The following is a 20,522-nucleotide window of genomic DNA, read 5'->3' on the forward strand; positions in this document are numbered from 1 at the left end:
ACTGCTGTTAATAATCGTAATTTTTGCACTTGACTTAAAGTGGGATTTGATACCATAAGCATGTGTGCTTAGGTCTTATAAACATGTCCTAGAAGTTTTGTTACGTTTGGATATCATTTGATGCTATAAGGGATGTGATTTGTTTGCCGATGAGCGATTAGCTTTTGGTGATTTCAATCATTTGAGTGTAGCTTGAGTTAGATGCAAGTTGTTTGTGGTTTTCCAAGAGATTGAAAACCTCTTGTAGCCTCTATTCACTAGTTGCGTCAGCTTTGTCCCATGGATTGACAATTATATTCCTGGTTCTCGCTATGTCTGCAATAAGATAGGAGTGAGATTAGACACCCGTCCCACGACAACAGGTTATTGATGAAGCCCAAGAGGAAGCTCGGCTTTGAGTACTCAAAAAAATATCTTCTCTTAAGAATCAACAAATACCTATTTCCATCAACACTCTGGAACCAGATGACCGACAATGGAAATTGTAGAAAGATGCAGTGTCAACAGATGATGAATGGTTATATGGAATGAACCTTCTCATCAAAGTAGAGATGAACTATCATAGCACAAATGCATTGGTCGACACAAGAGCTCGAGTAAATGCAGTCTGTTATTCCACGTACAAGAAAGCAACAAGTCAGTCTTTAACAACAGAAATAGAGACTATTAAAGGATGCAGCAAGAACCCAACACCAACATTGGGAGTAGTCAACTTAAATGTGGTAGTACATGGATGTTCATGCACTCATTAGTTTGTATGCTTACCAGATGAACACATGAATGAAACAATGATTCTTGGAATCCCATGGATGCGGACTTACAAGGTAGTACCAGATTGGGATACCAATCAGCTCAAGCTATCACCTAAAGGTGGACAATTCATTGTTCCAATTGCAAGGAGGAATGGAAAAGAGGTTACCAGCACAGTAAACCACGAAGCAATCAATCTTCTGCATCCTATCGACAAGCAAATGCTACAAGTAGCATGTAAGGAGACATGCAAATTTGGGTACCAAAGGCACAGCTTAAGTACAAGCCGATTCAAATCTGGGTGCCCAAAACACCATCTACAATACTGAAGACGGTTCCAAGCTTCAAAACACAAAGAAGAGCATCTCCGAGTAGGGGACCTAACACAAAATGAATTTGGAATAAAAAGGAGCACTTATCTTCTCCGCAAACTGTAAAACCAATCAAGTAATGAAGAGTTAAGTCTCAGAAGACTCAGCCACACCATTCTGACCAAGACAAACCAAGATACCAATGGCGGGTAAAAGCTCGACAACAATCACTATTGATATCGACAGCTCAGGAAATCAGTATACCAAAGCATCCTGACGGTACAATCAAGCAAAGAGCACACAAGCTACAAGATTTGCTCTTTGGAAGACAGCAAGAGAAAACCTCGACATTAGAAACCCTTGAGTTAATTACTCAAGACCCAAATCTTGCACAACATAATGGTTTTAACTGCATTGATCTTCAAATCATGGTAGAGACAACCAAGGCTATGCATAGACACGATTGTTCAAACCATGCACACCATCTAGGTGGGGTGGAAGGGAACTAAGTAATTAAGGGCAACGTTTGAAGAGGGAGGAAAAAGTTTGATGTTAACGTGTAGTTTTTTGCAAAATTACCTAATCATGCCCTTACAAATAATCCACAGGGGAAATATAACTGATAACATCTCCCCGACAAGTGTAAATAGTGTATATACTATGAGAAAATCATAAAAAAATAGTCTTTTTTGGTTATTTTTCATCAATTTTCTTGATATTGGGACTTAAAAATGGAGAAATCCAACAAAAGACAATAAAGCTCTGTTTTTCAATGGATTTTCTTAATAATTGGATTTTCACTTTGCTTTTTTAGTGTATTTTGTTATTCTCTTTGATTTTTTCAATAAACAGGTCAAAAATTAATAATAAATAGCAAATGAGCTCAGATGAAAAAACTGAAGATACGCTGATGATCAGAAGGACAAGGTGGACAGGAATCCGATTGAGGAAATTTTTGAGTCTAACATAGATTTCACGGCCTAGTAGGACTAACAAGGGAATTTGGGGAAAATGGTTCGGGAAGTCTTAGTATAGATATCCAAGATAGTCTAAAATCACCTCATCTCCACTTGTTGCTTTTGGGGAGAGAGCTTTCGACCTTCTTCGCGTGCATTTTTCAGAGTCCACAGTCGCCCGTTTACAGCGCCACATGAGACACGAGGGGTAAGTTCTATACTTATCAATGATCCATTTTGTAAGACTGGTAGCTAGTTTAAACCCCAGGAAAAAACCCTAGAAACCGAGCAATGCACGAAGTCCTATGACCAAAAATTGACCATAGCGGTGTGTCAGCTCAACCAAATCGGATGAAACTTGAACTGTAGCATGCATAGAACACTTCTATATTAACAGTTGACCATTTGGCAAGGGTCGAGGGGGTCCCAAGTAGAAAAGCTAGGTTTTTGGCAGATGCCAGAATTGGATTCTGACTCCACAGACAGCTCATAGACTGGGTGTATACACAATGTATATGGTTGGTTTCATAAAATCAATCAAGGCAAGCTCTCAAAAAGCAGAAAACAACTCAAAGGCCACAAAGCGTCAAATTTGACATATGAAGTCAAACTGACTCCAAATGGGCCAAAAATGGATGAGTTGCTTCAGGACTATGTAGCAGACAAGTTCATAGCCTCAAAAGTGACTAACCAACTTCATAGACCATGTAGTCACAAAAATCAGCGAATTCAGAGTCGACAAAGCACGAAGTGATGCCGACAATACAAAACTTTACCAAATTCAATTTAGGATTTGTTTTAGGTGTATTGAATATGTTTAGGTCAAAATTTGTCAAGTTTTGCAAAAAAAGTTGACTGCTGTAAGTAATCGGGAGTATTTACTTTTGCAATTTTTTGGCTTGAAAATGGTACCCTCACCACACCTATCACTTGTGCACACCTATTATATGCCACATTTCAAGTACGAGCCAAATTGATCGATGATAACTTGGAAAATTGCCAAAAAACGCAAAGAAGTCCTTCCAAACCAAATTATGAGTTATCTATCACATTTTGATCCAAAACACCTCAAATCTCATACACAGAGTTTACATCATGCCTAGAACCAAGTTGCACCAAAAAATGTTCATTTTGATGAAAAAGTTAATAATCGCGATTATCTACTTTTTTACCAAGATGGGGAGGAATTGCAACTTTGACTTCATGGGACCAAAGTCCTAAGCCCATTGACCAAGTTTGGACAAATTTGGAGCTCAAAATGTCAAAATTCCTTTATATCTACTGTTTCAGAGATTGAAAGCCTAAATTTGACACCATTTTCACCCTGTGCACTCAAATGAGCCCATAATTCACTAAGAGCATCTAATTGATATATATTTCTAGCCTATGATGCCAAAATTGTAAAAAGTTGAAAAAATTCATCAACTGTAAATAATCGCAATTATTTACTTTTGTTGCAAAATTTTGCTTGGACTTAATGATTTAGACCTTTACATGTTTTTATGCATCTACGCATGTTCAAAAATTGATTTGAAGCAAATTGGGCTCAATCTGTCAGCAATTTAGGCTGAAGAACATTTTAGAGTGGAAATTGCAGAAATTTTCTAACTTCGGCACTCTATTCACTTAACAGGAGCAATGCAAGCTGCGAAGAAGGCCAAGAAGAGGGTCTCTCAAAAGGAGAAGCTGCAAGAGCTACCACCCTACCAACTAGACCCCAACTCAGTAAAGACGGCCAAAGCAACATATCTATCCAGAGAACAACTTGAAGAAAACAACACCACAATTTTTACAGACAGGTTTAAAAGTGAAGAAGGACATCAGGTAGAGCTGCAAACTGCCGCCGAAAGAAATCTATGATGTCATGGCAACTCGACCTCAGAGAATTCTACGACCAGGAACCATGTGGTGTAGACTTCCAGAAAGCCTATGAGCTCTTGTCTAGAATTAAGAAAGATGGATCATCCCAAATTACTGACCAAGAAGGGTAGAAAGTAGAAGTAGTCATCACAAAAGAGACTGTGGCCGAGGCTTTGAAGTTGCCAACAGAGGGGATGACAATGAGGGCCAGAGACAGGAAGAGAACAGGCACTTTCACCAAGGAGACTGTTGCGTCCACCTTTGCTGACCTCATCTAGTAAGTGGAAGAACCAGCACGGTTATATCATCAACACTTCCACTTTCTAGCTAAGAGATCGCCAAGGTACACAACACCAAATCATGCAGTTGCGACTACATTCACACAACTGTTGATGTCGACAACCAGGAAACTCATTGATCACGCGCAGTATGTGCTATCAACGTTGAAGGGTACCAAGAAAGAGGGTAAGATCACATAGCTGGGTGCACCTGAGGTACTAACAAGAATAGCATACCATGCTATCGGCATGGCAGACAATTTTCCGCCTGCCTCAGATCAAAACACATGGATTGTATTAGCACATCCATCTCCAAGAACCACAAGGTCGACAAAAAGAGTTTACAAATCTGATGAAGAGTCTACAGAAAGCTCTCATGAAGCACATAGCAGCGAAAGCTCAGACAATGAAGAGAAGAGAGCTAGAGAGAGGAGATAAAGAAGAAGGCAGTGGCTGCACATGAAGAACCTCAGCAAAAGAAGGCGAGGTTTGAAAAGGGAAAAAGAAACCTACGAAAAAAGCCGCCAAGCTGTAGGTGAGGACCCAGCACGGTGGGTTCCAAGAGATATAAAAGGCCCCCGAACCAAGAATCCTGCTAGGAGAGGACCAAAAGATCCCAAGGATTCTTTTGAACGCATGTACTAGGAAGCAAAAGCCTTAAAGTAAAAAGAAGCTCAATAAGCAGAAAGAAAGCAAGAGAAGATGTGGCGGAGTAGCAAAGACAAGTTGAAGGGGCCCAACAAAGTAAAAACCAGCACGAACAGGGTGAGATGTCTCCTAGACCATCATCACCATATACAAAGCAGGCAGACCACCCCATGCCCAACCCTCCACCTTCACCGACAGCTAGACCCACAGAGGGCAAGCAAGCCAAGGAAAAGGAGCTTGAACCTGAACCAGAGGGCAAGCAAGCCAAAGAAAAGGAACATGAACCAGAGGAGGTAACAAAGTTTGAGCAACCCAAGTCAACGGAAACTGAAACCACTCCTTCTACAACCAACCAACATGAAATGGTTGAGGCATCCACGAGGCCTCACGAAGACAAAACAATCGAGGCAACCACACAGCCACAAGGAGAGCTACAACCCCCACCACAACCACACAGCCACAACAACCCCCGCCACAACCACAAGCCACCACAGCCCCACCCAAGGAGCCACCCACAGAGACTGATGAAACATCTAGGCAGTTACATAGCAAGAAGACTGGCAGACAAATGACAAAGTCAGCCTACAAGTTAATGAATATGCAAAACAAATGCAAGAGATGACTGAGAAAATGCGAACAATAGCTCTTAGTTGTAGTGCTAAGGCTAGAGAGCTAGAGATGGTCATCGACGCTCTCCAAGGAGAATTAGAGGACATAATGAATGTCATCTCGAATCAGCAGAGACAAATCCAAGAGCTGAGAGCTGAAGCTTAACAACACCGGCTAGCAAAAGAGAAGTAACAAAAAGAAATGGAAGAGCTAGATGAACTTCTCACGAAGTTAACAGATGCCTGTAAGAGAAAAAATGAACAACTGACAGAGGTTACCAATGAACTCTTAACTACAACTGTGTTAGTACAAAGATCCAAGTGCGGCTCGACGTAGCGAATGCTTCACTGTAATATTCAGAGCAAAGGATCAACGATCAGACAGCCTTTTTGTGACAAATAAGGAAAATTCCCACAATTGCCTCGATCAAAGGTACAAATGAAGTATACAAAGCTTTAGAAAAGAAGAAAATAGATCTTGAGCTCCAGCTAAAGTTAGAGCAGTCGCAACGAAGAGACCTTGCATTGATGCGGGTACAAAGGGACGAACAACTGCTCAAGGAGATAATAGAGCTCAAGCGAGTTAATCAGCTACTGCAAGACGGTTAGCTAGAGATACAAGAAGAAGTTGGTACATCAGAGCAACCACACATTGAAATTGCCTCAGTCTCTTTCACTGAGATGAAAACACAGCCGACATAAGGGTTAGGAGGAGAGGATGATTTCCAGGTACCAATAATAGATGCTGAGCAAGTGCCAATGGTCCAGCTGTCTAAAGCTGAAGAAGATGCACTTAAGGAGCAGGTCGCTCAAGAAACAGACAAACAATGGAAATCAGCGATGGATTGGGAGTTGAGAGTTCTCCATAGAGTCAATGTTACTCAACTCACTCCCAACCAAATCAATGCACAATGGCATCAACAATCACTGGCATATCCCTTGATCTAGGTAGAGCTACAGGTTAAGGAAAGATTATACAAATACATGCAGGCAGAAGGCGCACAGGAAGTCCACCCGAAGTGGAGAAAGAGCTGGCTAAACAGGAATCCTAGATACTTGATTTTGTTCACAAGAGCACCTACAACACTTCAGAAAGACCCGACCTTTTGTTCTATACCAAGAGTACGGACATGGAAAGCACATGAAGCAATGACAAAGAAGCGGCCTACATGGCTGAATTATCCAAGATTGCCAGCTCGAGAAAAGGGAACACCAACAAAGGATTACATGGTGAAAACCCTAATTGACGCCATACCATTCTTCAAAAGTCTCCTTGATCTCTCATGTGCTATGCTCTACAAAATTTGCTGAATGTTGTTCACATGCATTGAAGCATTTCACGAGCTAGAGCAAGGAGGAGCACCGTGGATGTCATTCCTCGAGGGCAACAAGGGTCTTTGCTCTACAACCTAAGCGGCCAACCTTCCAAAGAATTCCTTTATGGCTTCTACGCCCGGTGCATGTTCTTACCATCTCACAATATGTTGGCGTTTGAGGAAGCGTTCTATACAGGGTTTTTCACTTGGCGAACAAAGATTTTTGGGCTAGTGATCAACAACCTAACCTCCAAATTCATAGGCTACTCAGCCATTGAGCTAAAAAACATGGTCACCATGCAATTTTTGCAGGTTCCAGACAAAGAAAGAAAGATCAGATATGACAAGGCACTCCATTGCACTTAAAGACAGCCTTGCCAGCCGTCAACCCGAAGATTACTTCAACCCATAAAACTGTGTCAAGGGACGACACAGGCGAAGAGGGGGGGAATGTTAGTAGCACAAGCTAACTCTGATACCATTTTTCGGAGCTCTCATTGTAAAAACATTTATTATTTTGATGAATCGGGAATATTGTAACTCCTATTTTCCAGATAAATAATGTAATTGCTGAGCCGGGGTTACAAGCTTCCAGATTGTATCAACCTGTCTTTAGTTAGAGCTCCCAAATGATTAGTTTTGACCATCAAAAATCTTGGCTAAGGTATAAAAGCCAATTTTTGTAAGTTTTTCATAAGTTTTGGATAATGAAATACACAGTGTGAGCTAACGGCACTCACTTCTCTCCTTCTCGCGCTTCCTTCTCCCTCTTCGATTGTCACATTGCACTCGCGTCTGTTGCGTTTCAGTCGCAGGTAAGAGCTCTACGCATTGACGTAAGCATTTCATGGTATTTTGTAGCTTTTGGCGTCGCCGACCTGTAGCCTTATTTCATCATAAGTAGGAATTTACACTTCAAAATAAGTGGGGGATTGGGGCATCATTGCTAAGCATTTAGATGCATTCTGGGTCAAAAATCACTAGGTAAAAAATCCACTGCTGTTAATAATCACGATTTTTGCACTTGACCTAAAGTGGGATTTGAGACCATAAGCATGTGTGCTTAGGTCTTATAAACATTTCCTAGAAGTTTCGTTATGTTTGGATGTCATTGTAACATATGTGATTTGTTTGCCGATTAGTGCGATTAGCTTTTGGTGATTTCAGTCATTTGAGTGTAGCTTGAGTTAGATGCCAGTTGTTTGTTGTTTTCCAAGAGATTGACAACCTCTTGTAGCCTCTATGCACTAGTCGAGTCAGCTTCGTCCCATGGATTGACAATTTATTTATGGTTCTCACTATGTTTGCAATCAAATAGGTGTGAGGTTAGACACCTGTCCCGCAATGCACAACTATCCTACAAAACCATTTTAGCTCATCATTTCCCATGGCTGCAAAAATTTTGGCAACACAACCATATCTAGAAAAATAATCCAAGAACCACACTAGATATCACTCGATATCACAATAAAAAACCATAAAGGAAATCTCAATCCTTGATCATAAACCATAACCATCTTAAAAACAAAATCCACACTTGGGTTTAGCTACAACCATTTTTAACAGACTCACCATACATATATGGTTCTTGAAATGAAATATTTATGCATTGAAAAGCTCCAACTAGTGAGTAAAAATAATCTCAAATCACCAATTTAGAAATTTTTATCAAATGCAAGTGACACATCACAATTTCACCTCATCCTCCTTCTACTAGTTTGGACCTAGAAGGATGGAAAATAGTACACATACACATGAGACATAAACATATGGTGTTCAAGGTTCCATGCACAACATATCATCATCACATGATCATAACCATGATAAAAAAGAGTTTCATCTCTTTTGGTAAACATATGACATAACTTCCTTCTTATGTGCAAAACAAATTTTCCTTATCTTTAGATGCATGCATAACACACAAGAGAGGATTATTGACCTCATACCAATGCATTAATCTTAGCCTTATAAAATAGGCTATCACCTTACATTATCACCTTGCACATATGAGACCCATGCCAATTACTATGATACATAAAGAAAGCAATTTTGTGCAAAACTAAACATACAATTTGAAGTAACCCTACAAACAACCATGTCTTTATGGACATCAAACAAGTGGAATCAACTCAAAATCATAAGACATATATGAACTTCACATCAAATCCACAACTTCATATGGTACCTCTCTCAAGTAGCACCCTTACAAGTTCAGACAATCCAGTACCAAAAGCAATTAGTAACTCATACCTTAAATGTGAGAATGGTGGCCTAGATACATTTATCAACATGGATAATCAAGGCCTTGAATTGGCTAATAAGTGGGATCTCCCATCCAACGAGTACATATGGTAGCCCTCCAAGGAGCCTAAGGTCCCAAGTACAAAAGACAACAGGCTGCATATCGATCATAACTCTTCACACAAGCAAAATTTTGACATGATCTATATAAGAGAGAATTCTCTAAACAATATGGTTAATCATTGGATTGAAGTGTTTGATCGGGTTCATAGTGTTTTGAGAGATATAATCAAAATAGTATATGTACCAAATGCATGACGTGGAGAAGAGAATGCTTTTTACATATCTACATGAGCGTACACACACCATACACATATATCAAACATGATTAGAGAAGCACGAATAAACAATGTACATTTTTGACAAGCCCATACATGCCTATGTTCACACAAAAGAACCAATTGAGAGCATAGTTTCCCTACACAGAGAACTAAATGGAAACAAAGGTAGAGAGAGAAAGATATGATGGCTAGGGACTTTGGAGCTTCTTATTGTAGTCAAGGAGTAGTTCCCATTTAGTGAAAAGGTTTTTTGCTTTTCTACAAGAGAGTGGTGATGAAACCTACATAGAGGCTTCTTCTAGGAGGTTGATGGAGAGTGTGATCAGCATGAAAGGAGAAGAGTAATATATATATATATATATATATATATATATATATATATATATATATATATATATATATATATATATATAGAGAGAGAGAGAGAGAGAGAGAGAGAGAGAGAGAGAGAGAGAGAAATGTCTCATTTTACATATAACAAGAGAATTTTCATGTAGATTATGAAGATAGTGATGGAGAGCATATTCTACCTCCAATAAATAAGTATGTAGGGTTTCAATACGTTTGAAAATGTCCTTACACATCTGCATATGTAGACAAGTATAGGTCTCCATGAAAGTGGAGTGGAGATCAAGGCAAAATAGGACACCCAAATGTTTGGCTAAACCCACTTCTAAAAAAATGAAAAGCATCCCCCCTATTTATGATCTATATAAGGTAAATATGACCCCTCTTTTTACACATATAATTTTCACTTTAGAAATATAATATACTTCTATCTCATATATAATGTAGTGATTGTGAGTTACTCAAGTGTTTTTGGAGAGATATTACCTAAAAAATTAATAATCGTTGATTTGAGAAAAAAAAGCTTCTTCAAAAATACAAACCAAAGTCATAATTGGGCTTGCTAACTCCATAAGAGAAGAACACAAACATATATGCCTTAAGTACCTTTGTAACTGCTCTCACCCTTAGCTTACATGCTTATGTAATAATAATAAAAAAACCTCCCTTGCATCCACATGGTTCCCATGGTCGATCCTAAGGAAGTTGAGAGATACAAATTATCATGCCACAAAGCATTGAAGTAAAGCAAAAATTTGAGAATCCAACTTCACTAATTGCTATCCTTTTTGGGCCCCCCATTTCCCAAATGTACAAATAGTGGTTTTAGGGCTTAAGAGAAGAATCTCAATTTGGAAAAGTTGCAGAAGAATTCCATGGAGCCTAGTAAAAAAGGAATCAAGACATGGATTAAATGCAAGAGATATAGATTGAAATCACTAACTCTGGGAATCCTAGATTCCTCCAAGTGCTCCCTTCTCTCACATGAATAACCATGGAAGTGTGCCAAATGGTACTAATTTGAAAGAGTTTGAAATTAGTGGCACCCTACCCTACCTAAAGAGTCACCTAGCTCACTAAGAGGTGTTATGATAAAGCATCTATAATCTTTATTGAAGAGCTTGAGAAAATGATGAGAGCTCAATCTTCCAAGCATCATACACTAGATCACTTCAAACACTCATAGAAAATATTTCAAAACATCTAGCCTTTATATTCACATTTAGAGCTTTTTTTGCTTCATCTGTGAAGCTATCAAGTTGCCCTTGTTTTGTCTCAAGTGTGACTATGGAGGATTCTGGTGTCACTATTGTGAGATCAACATCCTCTTCAAGCTGTAAGAACTCAAGTGAACCAGTCTTCGTCGGAACTGTTTCTGGCTTCTTCTTGTATTTTTGTTTTCTCTTCAACTATTTTTAACCTCCTACTAGGGATGCTTGTAGGTCAGCTATTTGCTTTTGATAAGTCTCCTCTTTTGTCATGAAAGAGAGTGAGAGCTATCTCCTTTGCATCCACTCTAGCTTGAGCTCCATCTTTAGGTCCTTGTTTCTTTTTTCCATGACTTGATATTGATAGATATTTTGGGCCCAACTATCATGGAAGAAGAAAGGACAAAACACCATAAGCATAGCCCATAATAAACCATATATATATATATATATATATATATATATGCACATAGTTCTTATATGCTATCTATGCATATGTAAAATGGTGGATAAATATCCATTGTCAATCTTTCTCATGGGAAACGCACCTTTTGCGTTAAATTAACTTTAGGTGTGTGTTATTAATAAGTGTGAGTCTGCATATGTATATTATAGTTGAAGGTATTTAAATGAATAAATACAAATGTTTTCACCTATACCTTTTTATTTTAAGCTTACCCATATAGCTTTCTATGCTACTTCTTGTATATATCCATAGAGCAATAAATAAGGTTGGTAGTATCTCCACATGGAAAAATAGCTTTAAGAGGACTTTTCTCAAAAGGACATGTATATTTCTAGGGAAGTAAAGAGACTTGAATGCAAAGGACATGAAGTGATTGGCTCCACATTTGATTCAAAGGAGGAGTTATCCATTTCAAAGACTTACAAGAGGATATATTTTTGGTGCTATAGGTTTTATGCAAAGTCATGGTGGACATGTGGACAAAGATACACATAAAAAATTGGACATGTAAGATCTTTCAAGAGCTTGGTGACATATATGTAGCTTCTACACATTTTCACAAAACCCTAGCTCGAATTTCACTCTGTCGCCTCCTTTTTGAGCCATTTTTTTCAGTCTCTCATCTCTTACACATAGAAAAAAACCCAAGGACCAATGACCATGACCTCGGGTGCTTATTTGGGCCTCCCTAGGGCCTTAAAATGCATTTATACACTTCCAAATAGCCCATTCTCTTTTTACACTTTTTTCTTTTATCCTTATCCACTCTCATTTCACACACACACACACACACACACACACACACACACACACACACACACACACACACACACACACACACACACACACACACACACACACCAACATTAGTAGCATGGGGCAAATCTAGCATGGAGAAGATCATTAAAATTACCCATGGCTGCCATTGTATATATCTTCATATTTTGCAACTCTCTACCATTAGCCATCTTTTTTTCTTTTCTCCTTCTCATGCACACATCTCCAATACTCCAAAATTTTCTTATTTATTCCATGGATGCAATTAGCGGGAGATCAACCAATTCGATTGGATTCCAAGCACCATTATGTAAAAGATGATTGTGGGCATTCTTCAGTTCCTTGACACTGATGGACAAGAGAGAGAGTAATCCTACCTAATTTCTTGATAATTTCTCATTTTACGCACCCTATCATTGTAAATTTTCATTTTTATTATGTAAAAAATACTAACTAGAGTTCTGACCTACTAACCTACTAACCTACTATCCTTACATCTAGCCCTACCACCTATCGCCTCACCTACATCAAATTACTCCTAAACGAAGCTTTGCTATGTGTAGTTAAAAGTGATTATGCAAATTCTAATCCCTTTAAAAATCTATAAAAGGAGGGCCTCTCTTTGTAATTAATGAGATATACATGAGAAGAAGAAGCAAGAAGTGTAAAGGAGAGTGTGAGAGGCTTTGTGCAAGAAGCCTTGTATGTAATTCTCAACAAATTTCATGAAGGTTCTAAGACCACTATTTTCATCCCACAAGCATCCACAAAAAATTGTGGCAAGAAATTGTCGTTTTGAAACAAAAGTTGTTTGATGATTATCATGCATATAAAAATGAATTTTTGTGCCTATGGAGTCTTTGGTTAATAATCCTTCCTAACCATGGGAATGAGGTTGAGTTTTTGAAAAACGAGAGGTTTATTGATGGACTATTTCCAACTTTAAAAACTAAGGTGATGGTAGGCGAATCGACAAACTTTACTGAAGCTGAGCAAAGAGCTACTTTCATAAAATGAAGTGTGTGTAGGATTGTGGTAGTAATGAAGACAACCCAACAAGGGAGACCAAAAAAAGGTCCAACCATTGTGTAGTCCTAGAAGTCACGTTGGAGGTAATCGATAGGCTCAGCGAGTCAATTAACAATTTGTCCATTCATTTTGCATAAGGTGTAGGACCAAGAGGGCCACCTCAACGCCCAATGGAGCCAGATCCTACACCTAGGCCGGTGTGGGAGTGCTGAAATTGTGGAGAAAGAGGACATGGCATGCACCATTTCCCTTGTCCAAGAGGAGAGCCAAGGAGATCAAACCTAAACTATCCGTCGGTGATGATGAATGCGAATGACCTGCCACAACAACCACTCTTGGTGCAACAAAGGAACATAGGACCAATGTCTAATATAAGGCCACCACCACCTACCAACAATGAAGGAGAGACTATCCCACCTCTACCAGATCCTAGTGTGCATGTAGTAGAGGTAGTTCATCCATCTCAGAAAAATGATGGGGTCTTTTTTGTTCTAGGCAATGGACCCATGGTATCAGTTTCCAATTTTTCAAAAGGACCACAAACAATGATTGTTTGTCGAGGTCCATACAACAAGTTTTTGTTGCCATTGATTTGGCAATAGTAGCAACTTCTACACCAATGTTGGAAATCAACATGCATACTTGGCCAAACATACCCAAGTAACAAGATTTTTTTAATTGTTAGGTCATGAAAAAATGACCCCCACAAGATTCTTCGTGCAACCGTCTCAAGATTTAGGAATTTCATTAGTGTATGGCACTCATCTACAAACAAGATCCTTGCCCTTTTGATACAAATCTTCCTCTAGCCATAGAAATGAGCTTGCCTTCTTAATGAGCCTCCTTCTTTGTGCCATTGTGGAATCTTTTGAAAATTCTCCCTCCAAGATGTAGTTAACAATAGGTGCTAAGGACTCCATGCCTGCAGATTGTGGCCCCTTCATTGTTGCAGCTACAATCATGAATTTCACTTCATTTTAACCTAAGATTTCTTCTCGGGGGGGTCACTATAAATAGTGTATACCGTGTACGTTTAAGGACTATTTATAAAACTCCTTATCTGTGAATTTTAGACAAATAAAATACACCCTTTTTCTATTCAATCTGTAAACTTTTTCCCCGATTCCATTTTAGGGTACCCTTCTGTATGTGAAAATGTGAGAAAATGAAATTTAATAAGCCCTTCTGTTGCACACATGTGATAGTCACATAATTATTAAGTGACCCCCCCAAGGATTGCTTGTTGAGCTAGTAAGTCTGCATCATGATTTTCTTTTCTAGGTATGCAATAGTTGCACTTCTTCAAATTTTCCAAACAAATTACGAATGATAGAAACCTTGGATCTAATTCTTTCATTTTTACGAGCCCAAATACCAAGAATTTGTTTCACAATTAGCAAAGCATCACCTTTCACCATTAAGTCGTATCTCTTGGGCTAAGCATATCTCCAACCCACTGAGTAGAACATTGTACTCCGCTTAATTGTTTCTTGTTGATCCTTCTAGAACCACTTGATCTTTCATCAACTTCTCCTTTTGGGCTCACCACAACACAACCCCCCTCCCCCCCTTCCCGCTTTTCCTGTGGCTCTTCAAAAAGCACCATCAAAGAATAGAGTGTATGCATTTGAGAGAACTTTGGGTGGTGGTGGTGAAATTGAATTAAAACTTGGCACTTTGATGATCTTCTCATGCAATTGATAGGTAAGAATTTTTGCCAACTGGGATCTCACATTGCCTTGAATGTGTACTCATATCCCTGCAGTTCCTTCAACATAATCTTTGGATTTAGTGTCATCTCTGATGACACCCAAGGCTACAAGTTTTTTGTAGTAAGGATGAAAAATGGTTTAGGCAAAAGATAAGATTTGAATTTTCTTATTGCAAAAATGAGTGTAATCATCATTAGTTCGATATCATTATACCCTTTCTTATTGGTGTTTGTAACCCTACTAATAAAGTACAATGTCCTCATTCGTGTCGCGGTGGTAACCCTGGTGGAAAATCATTTGGGAATAAATATTTTTTTTTCATTAATAAATATTTGAACTAAGTAGCTATAGTTGGAAGAGAAGAGAGAGAAACATGTGGCATTGAGGAATTGTTATTCAAAACATTATCAACATTTGATAGAAAATGACACAGCGAGTAACACAAAAAAGGTTCTTCTATTTCATCTTGAGAAGAGAGATTCATAATATTGGTTGTACAAATAAGTGGCAAGGAAGGAACATTCTTCTCCCCCAACAACAACACATGCACGTCATTGGAATCAAACATCAAACCATTGTGCTCATACATATGTTTTAATGATGATCATAAACTATATAACCACTCCCGACAAAGGACCACATCTACCGATCCATATTCATGACTTGAAAATAAACTATATGTATACATATGTTTTAATGATGATCATAAACTATATAACCACTCCCGACAAAGGACCACATCTACCGATCCATATCCATAAACTATATAACCACTCCCGACAAAGGACCACATCTACCGATCCATATTCATGACTTGAAAATTCAAGGACATGTGATACCCTTGAATCTCTAATGGTAAATCCTTCACCTGAGTATTTCACACCTTGGCAGCATGGCCATTAATCATCGCTACCTTGTAACAATGGAAACTTGGAGTTTGGGGAAAATTGAGCCGTTTCACTAACTTATAGTTAATGAAATTGTGCGAAGCACTATCTTCACCTCCATTGGGGTGCTCACAAGTTTACATTCTATTATCCCAAATTCTTTTAGAATTTCCATTGCATACTTTTGTTGAGAGATGAACCGTGTCTAATCCAACAACTACTAATCATCACTTAGAAATAGCAAGTATGTGTTGCTAGCAACGAGTGGCTTGTACGATGTAGCCAGTGGTTGATGTTGTTTGTACTAAAAAACATCATCGCAAAAAGAATCTTTACTTGGAGAAATCTTGGTTATTTTTGCAGTTTGCTCAAGTTCTAGAATTCTCTAAACCTCACAAAAATTTAATATCAAAGCTCGTACATGAGCTCCGCTTACCACCATCAATGGAATGGTTGATACTTGCCTTAGAGAGTAGCTAGAGGAGATGGGGCGGGGGGGGGGGGGGGGGGGGGGGGGGAGGGGATGCCATGATTACCCTCTCGTAAGTAATTTTTTGAACTCAAAGGGCCGCCAAAGTAGGTGCCCACATGAGAACACTCAAAGCTCAATCCATGGCATTGTCCACAATGTAGCGTAGAGAGAGCGTGTTGTTGTGGCCACATGAGAGGTTGAACGATTAAGTTGAATCTCACCCTCTTCTTGGCCCAATCCCAATGGGAGAACTCCCTTGCAAATTGGTGTAGGTCGACTTGCGACTCCTCCCCCTACTAAGCGGCTTTGTACAAATCTTTTTCTTTGTTGAGAGCCAAAGATAGAGAGCTTTCATACATGCCTCTTCCCAAGAATGGCTTTCATACATGCCTCTTCCCAAGAATAGCTCCATGGATTTTTCTTCTCAAATTAGCCCTGATACCACTCTGAGACCAAAGGAATCATGAACCCCAATCTCTCCACCCAACCTCTAGCCTTTATATAGGCACCCTTGAGCTTAGTTCAAGTGGCCTTTGGTCCTTGGCTAGACATATGAGATAGCTACCATATGTTGAACAAGTGTAGGATGGTATCACTATACATTTTGAATGGTATATCTCTCCAATGCACTTTGTAAAATCAAAAGAGTTTTGGATCAATCCTTGAATCTATACATCCACCAAGTTAAATTGTAGAACATTGCAAAATGTCTACCTTTGACTTGAACGACTTTAGTGCAAAGAGGCTTTGTAGTATGCACTCTGCATCGAGGAGACATCTCCATCCACAAGAGTCTGCATATGTTTGATTTGGCACATTCTCTTCTTTTATGTCTACCTTATACCATTCATAATTACCAAAGAAATTCCCGTATGCATGCAAAAATCCCTTTATGCAGTTGCAAATACACAAAATAGTTGGTCAAGTCATAATAGTTGCAAAAAACCCACAAAAGACTAATTCCAAAATCTAAACTCACGGCCTTAGTTCTCCATGAGTCCCTTGAATTGAATTTAGAATCCACACTATTGGCTTGTCTAATTCAATGTATATTAAGCTCCATTAATTGTTGCTTTCATATGGGAAAAAAGTTATTGTTATTTGTAGCATGGGGTAATGAACCAACCATCTCTATAATGTACCCTAAGGGGCATGTTTCCTTCAAATAAGCACAAATAATTGTGGATCCAAAATATATATTTAGGACTGGATTTTTTGAGGAAGTTGACTCTTTTTAAAGCTGCAAATAGTAAATGCAAGCTAGCTTTAGGTCTTGAATCCAAAAACATAAGTTGAGCTAGTTAGAGCAAGAGAACGGGACCTACTCTAGGCACAAATAGACAATAGAATCGGTTATTTGCGCATCTATATCCTACAATATAGATTTCTATCCAAAGAATTGATAGCTAATCTCCTTCACCCATTTGCTAGTGGCATCTCTGCCAATAGGCCTTTCATTGAGGACATGATTTCATTATTCCTTTCATCTATTTCATCGATGAATATAATGTAGCTTTTCTTCTTAGCTTCTGCACCAAGTACCAGTTGTTCCCTCTCCCTTTCTTTTTTGGTACCCTCCATATGATGGGATTTCTACTCGACTTTGGCCATGTTGTTAATATTATTTGAAACTTCTACAAATTTTTACTTCTGGTTGCGATCTTCCTAGAGGTACGAGCAAAATCTTATCATTTTTTTGTCAGTTTTTCATATCTCCATCTTATCCTCTTGAGGGTTTCTAAGTCCTTCTTCATCAAATCAGTTGGTGTGCATGTTAAATTACAATGAAAATGTCATTAAAATATTACAGTAAGAAGTCCTTGGCTAACTCTTGAAGGGCCAACAAAGCAACATTCTTTCACTCGTTGTGTTTGCACATGCCTCTTCACATATGGACCTCACGAGTGAACCTATGAAATGGGAGCTTGGGTATAGATAGCACAATGCATTTTTGAGATTTCCTTATCTCCTTGAAAATACCCAAGATTCTTTAAAATACATTCTTGGCCTCTTGAGAATCTTCATTGATTTTCCATGCCACTTTTTTTTTGCTGGTTGACCTGCCTAGTGCCTTCATAGCTAAACCCGACCCTTTATTTCTTTTCATGCAGTAGCTTTTGTTCTTGCCATTATCCTACACCAATGTCTAGTATTAACTCTCTCTCTCTCTCTCTCTCTCTCTCTCTCTCTCTCTCTCTCTCTCTCTCTCTCTCTCTCTCTAGAAATAATAGCTTTATGGCATGCAGGGTAGCTTTTACAATGAATAGAATGTCACCCCATGCGCCATTTGGAGAAGAAAATTTGTATATAAATCTTTTTATTATATCCACAAGTCTGTACAAAATTACATATAAATATATAATGTATATCGAATACCATATATAAATGAGTGTGTGAATGCCCGTGTGTTTTGAATTAAAAATATATTTTTAGTATAAATGAATGAACATATACACATGTGTGGGTAAATTTGCCCATGCTACCTTTCCTCCCATGGTGTGCGGGGCAGGAATTGGGCCTTTTGAGACAAACTATGGATATTATGATAGGAAAACATAAAGATATCTATCTCTATTAAAAGGGCTTTGATGATATGAAACATTGTTGGGGTAAGCATTTAGCTTACAATCAATATGTGACCAATCCCTAAAGCCAAGCATATTAGCATGCACCCTTATGAGCATGGATACAAACTACTACATAGAGTTCCCTAACACATGCTTCTCACTCATGCTACACATTATAGCCACATGCTACTTGTTGTAGACTACATGTTATTTTCCCCTTTCCATAAGTGGTGCATATCAATTTCACCATTTATTACTACCTTCCATCTTGAGCCTATATAAATCCATTATGCTAAACTTTTATTCCTTCTGGATTCTGTCTACTTAATTTCTACAATCAATCAAGCAAGGTTTATTTGATTGCACACTTTCCATCTAGTCTATTCTCTCTATTTTCATGGTGCTCACACAATGATAAATGCCACAATGGCCTATCCACCATAGCACTAACATGTGGTATTAGAGCTAACACATAATTAGTACTTCCTAATTATAATGGTTAAATCCCTATGATAGACTAAGTGCTCTCTCTCTCTAGGCACTAAATTGAATCATAATTCTTTGGGCTAATTGTAATACTCAATTTCAATCACCTCTAGTGTTGGCTTTTGGGCCCGTCTATGCATCCACTACCCTTGCCAAAATGACTAGTAGTAATTGGATTAAGCATTAAGTTGTGTGCAATTTTTTAATAATACTTTCTTAATTGTATTTTAATGCTTGCACACTGTGCATGATCTTCATATTTTATACACACTTCATGCCATAACCCAATGTGACAGCTTTTAAACAAGCTCTTGAATACCCCATGTAGAGTTTTAACTTTCTCTCTCAATTAAATTGAGATTTTTTGGAGAAAATTGGTGTAGAAGAAGTTATCTGTTAAGAGATCTCTTAATGTTTCACATCATTGAAGCCCAAATAGCACCTACTCCATTCACTTGTGTGTTTGAATACCCCATGTAGAGTTTTAACTTTCTCTCTCAATTAGATTGAGATTTTTTTGAGAAAATTGGTATAGAAGAAGTTATTTGTTAAGATCTCTTAATGTTTCACATCATTGAAGCCCAAATAGCACCTACTACATTCACTTGTGTGTGTGTGTGTGTGTGTGTATGCACTTTGAGAGAGAGAGAGAGAGAGAGAGAGAGAGAGAGAGAGAGAGAGAGAGTGGTCCCCCTCTTTTTCCGAATGTGTGTGGGTGTGTGGCCTAAAAGCCAAAGAAGCTCTTTAATGTTTCTTTTGAAGGTTGGTAGCTACTTTTAGGAAGAGACTTTTTTTAATGCAAATTCTTTGACATTTTCTTCTTAATTTGATCCGATTTATTGCAAAGGCATTACTCCCATGGCACTAAGGTCCATAAAAATTGACTTTTTGTCCCCCCTCTTATGCGAGGATTGTTCCCACACCACTCAAACCTCACACCCCCTAAGCCTTAATCAAGAACCTCTTCCCACGGGATATTAGCTTACTTGGCACTACACCTAAGACCTAACATTTTGTTCACACAATAAAGAATATATTTTTTTCTAGGCACATCAAGCATTTCCATCAACCAATATTTAAAGTCTTTTCCACTCCACTCAAAAGGGTGATACTAAATTGGTCTCTTTGCTTGTATGGATGATTAATCTGTCTCCTTGGTTGTAACCAAAACTATTGCGTATGCACAATTTGAGCTAGTAGTCTCCACCATTTTTGCACTCCAAAATTGTCAAAGGATTCAGACACTACCAACTCGTTTGGT

The sequence above is a fragment of the Adiantum capillus-veneris genome, chromosome 18 (assembly GCF_014529385.1).
Source record: "Adiantum capillus-veneris isolate H3 chromosome 18, ASM1452938v2, whole genome shotgun sequence".
NCBI classification, from domain to species: Eukaryota; Viridiplantae; Streptophyta; class Polypodiopsida; order Polypodiales; family Pteridaceae; genus Adiantum; species Adiantum capillus-veneris.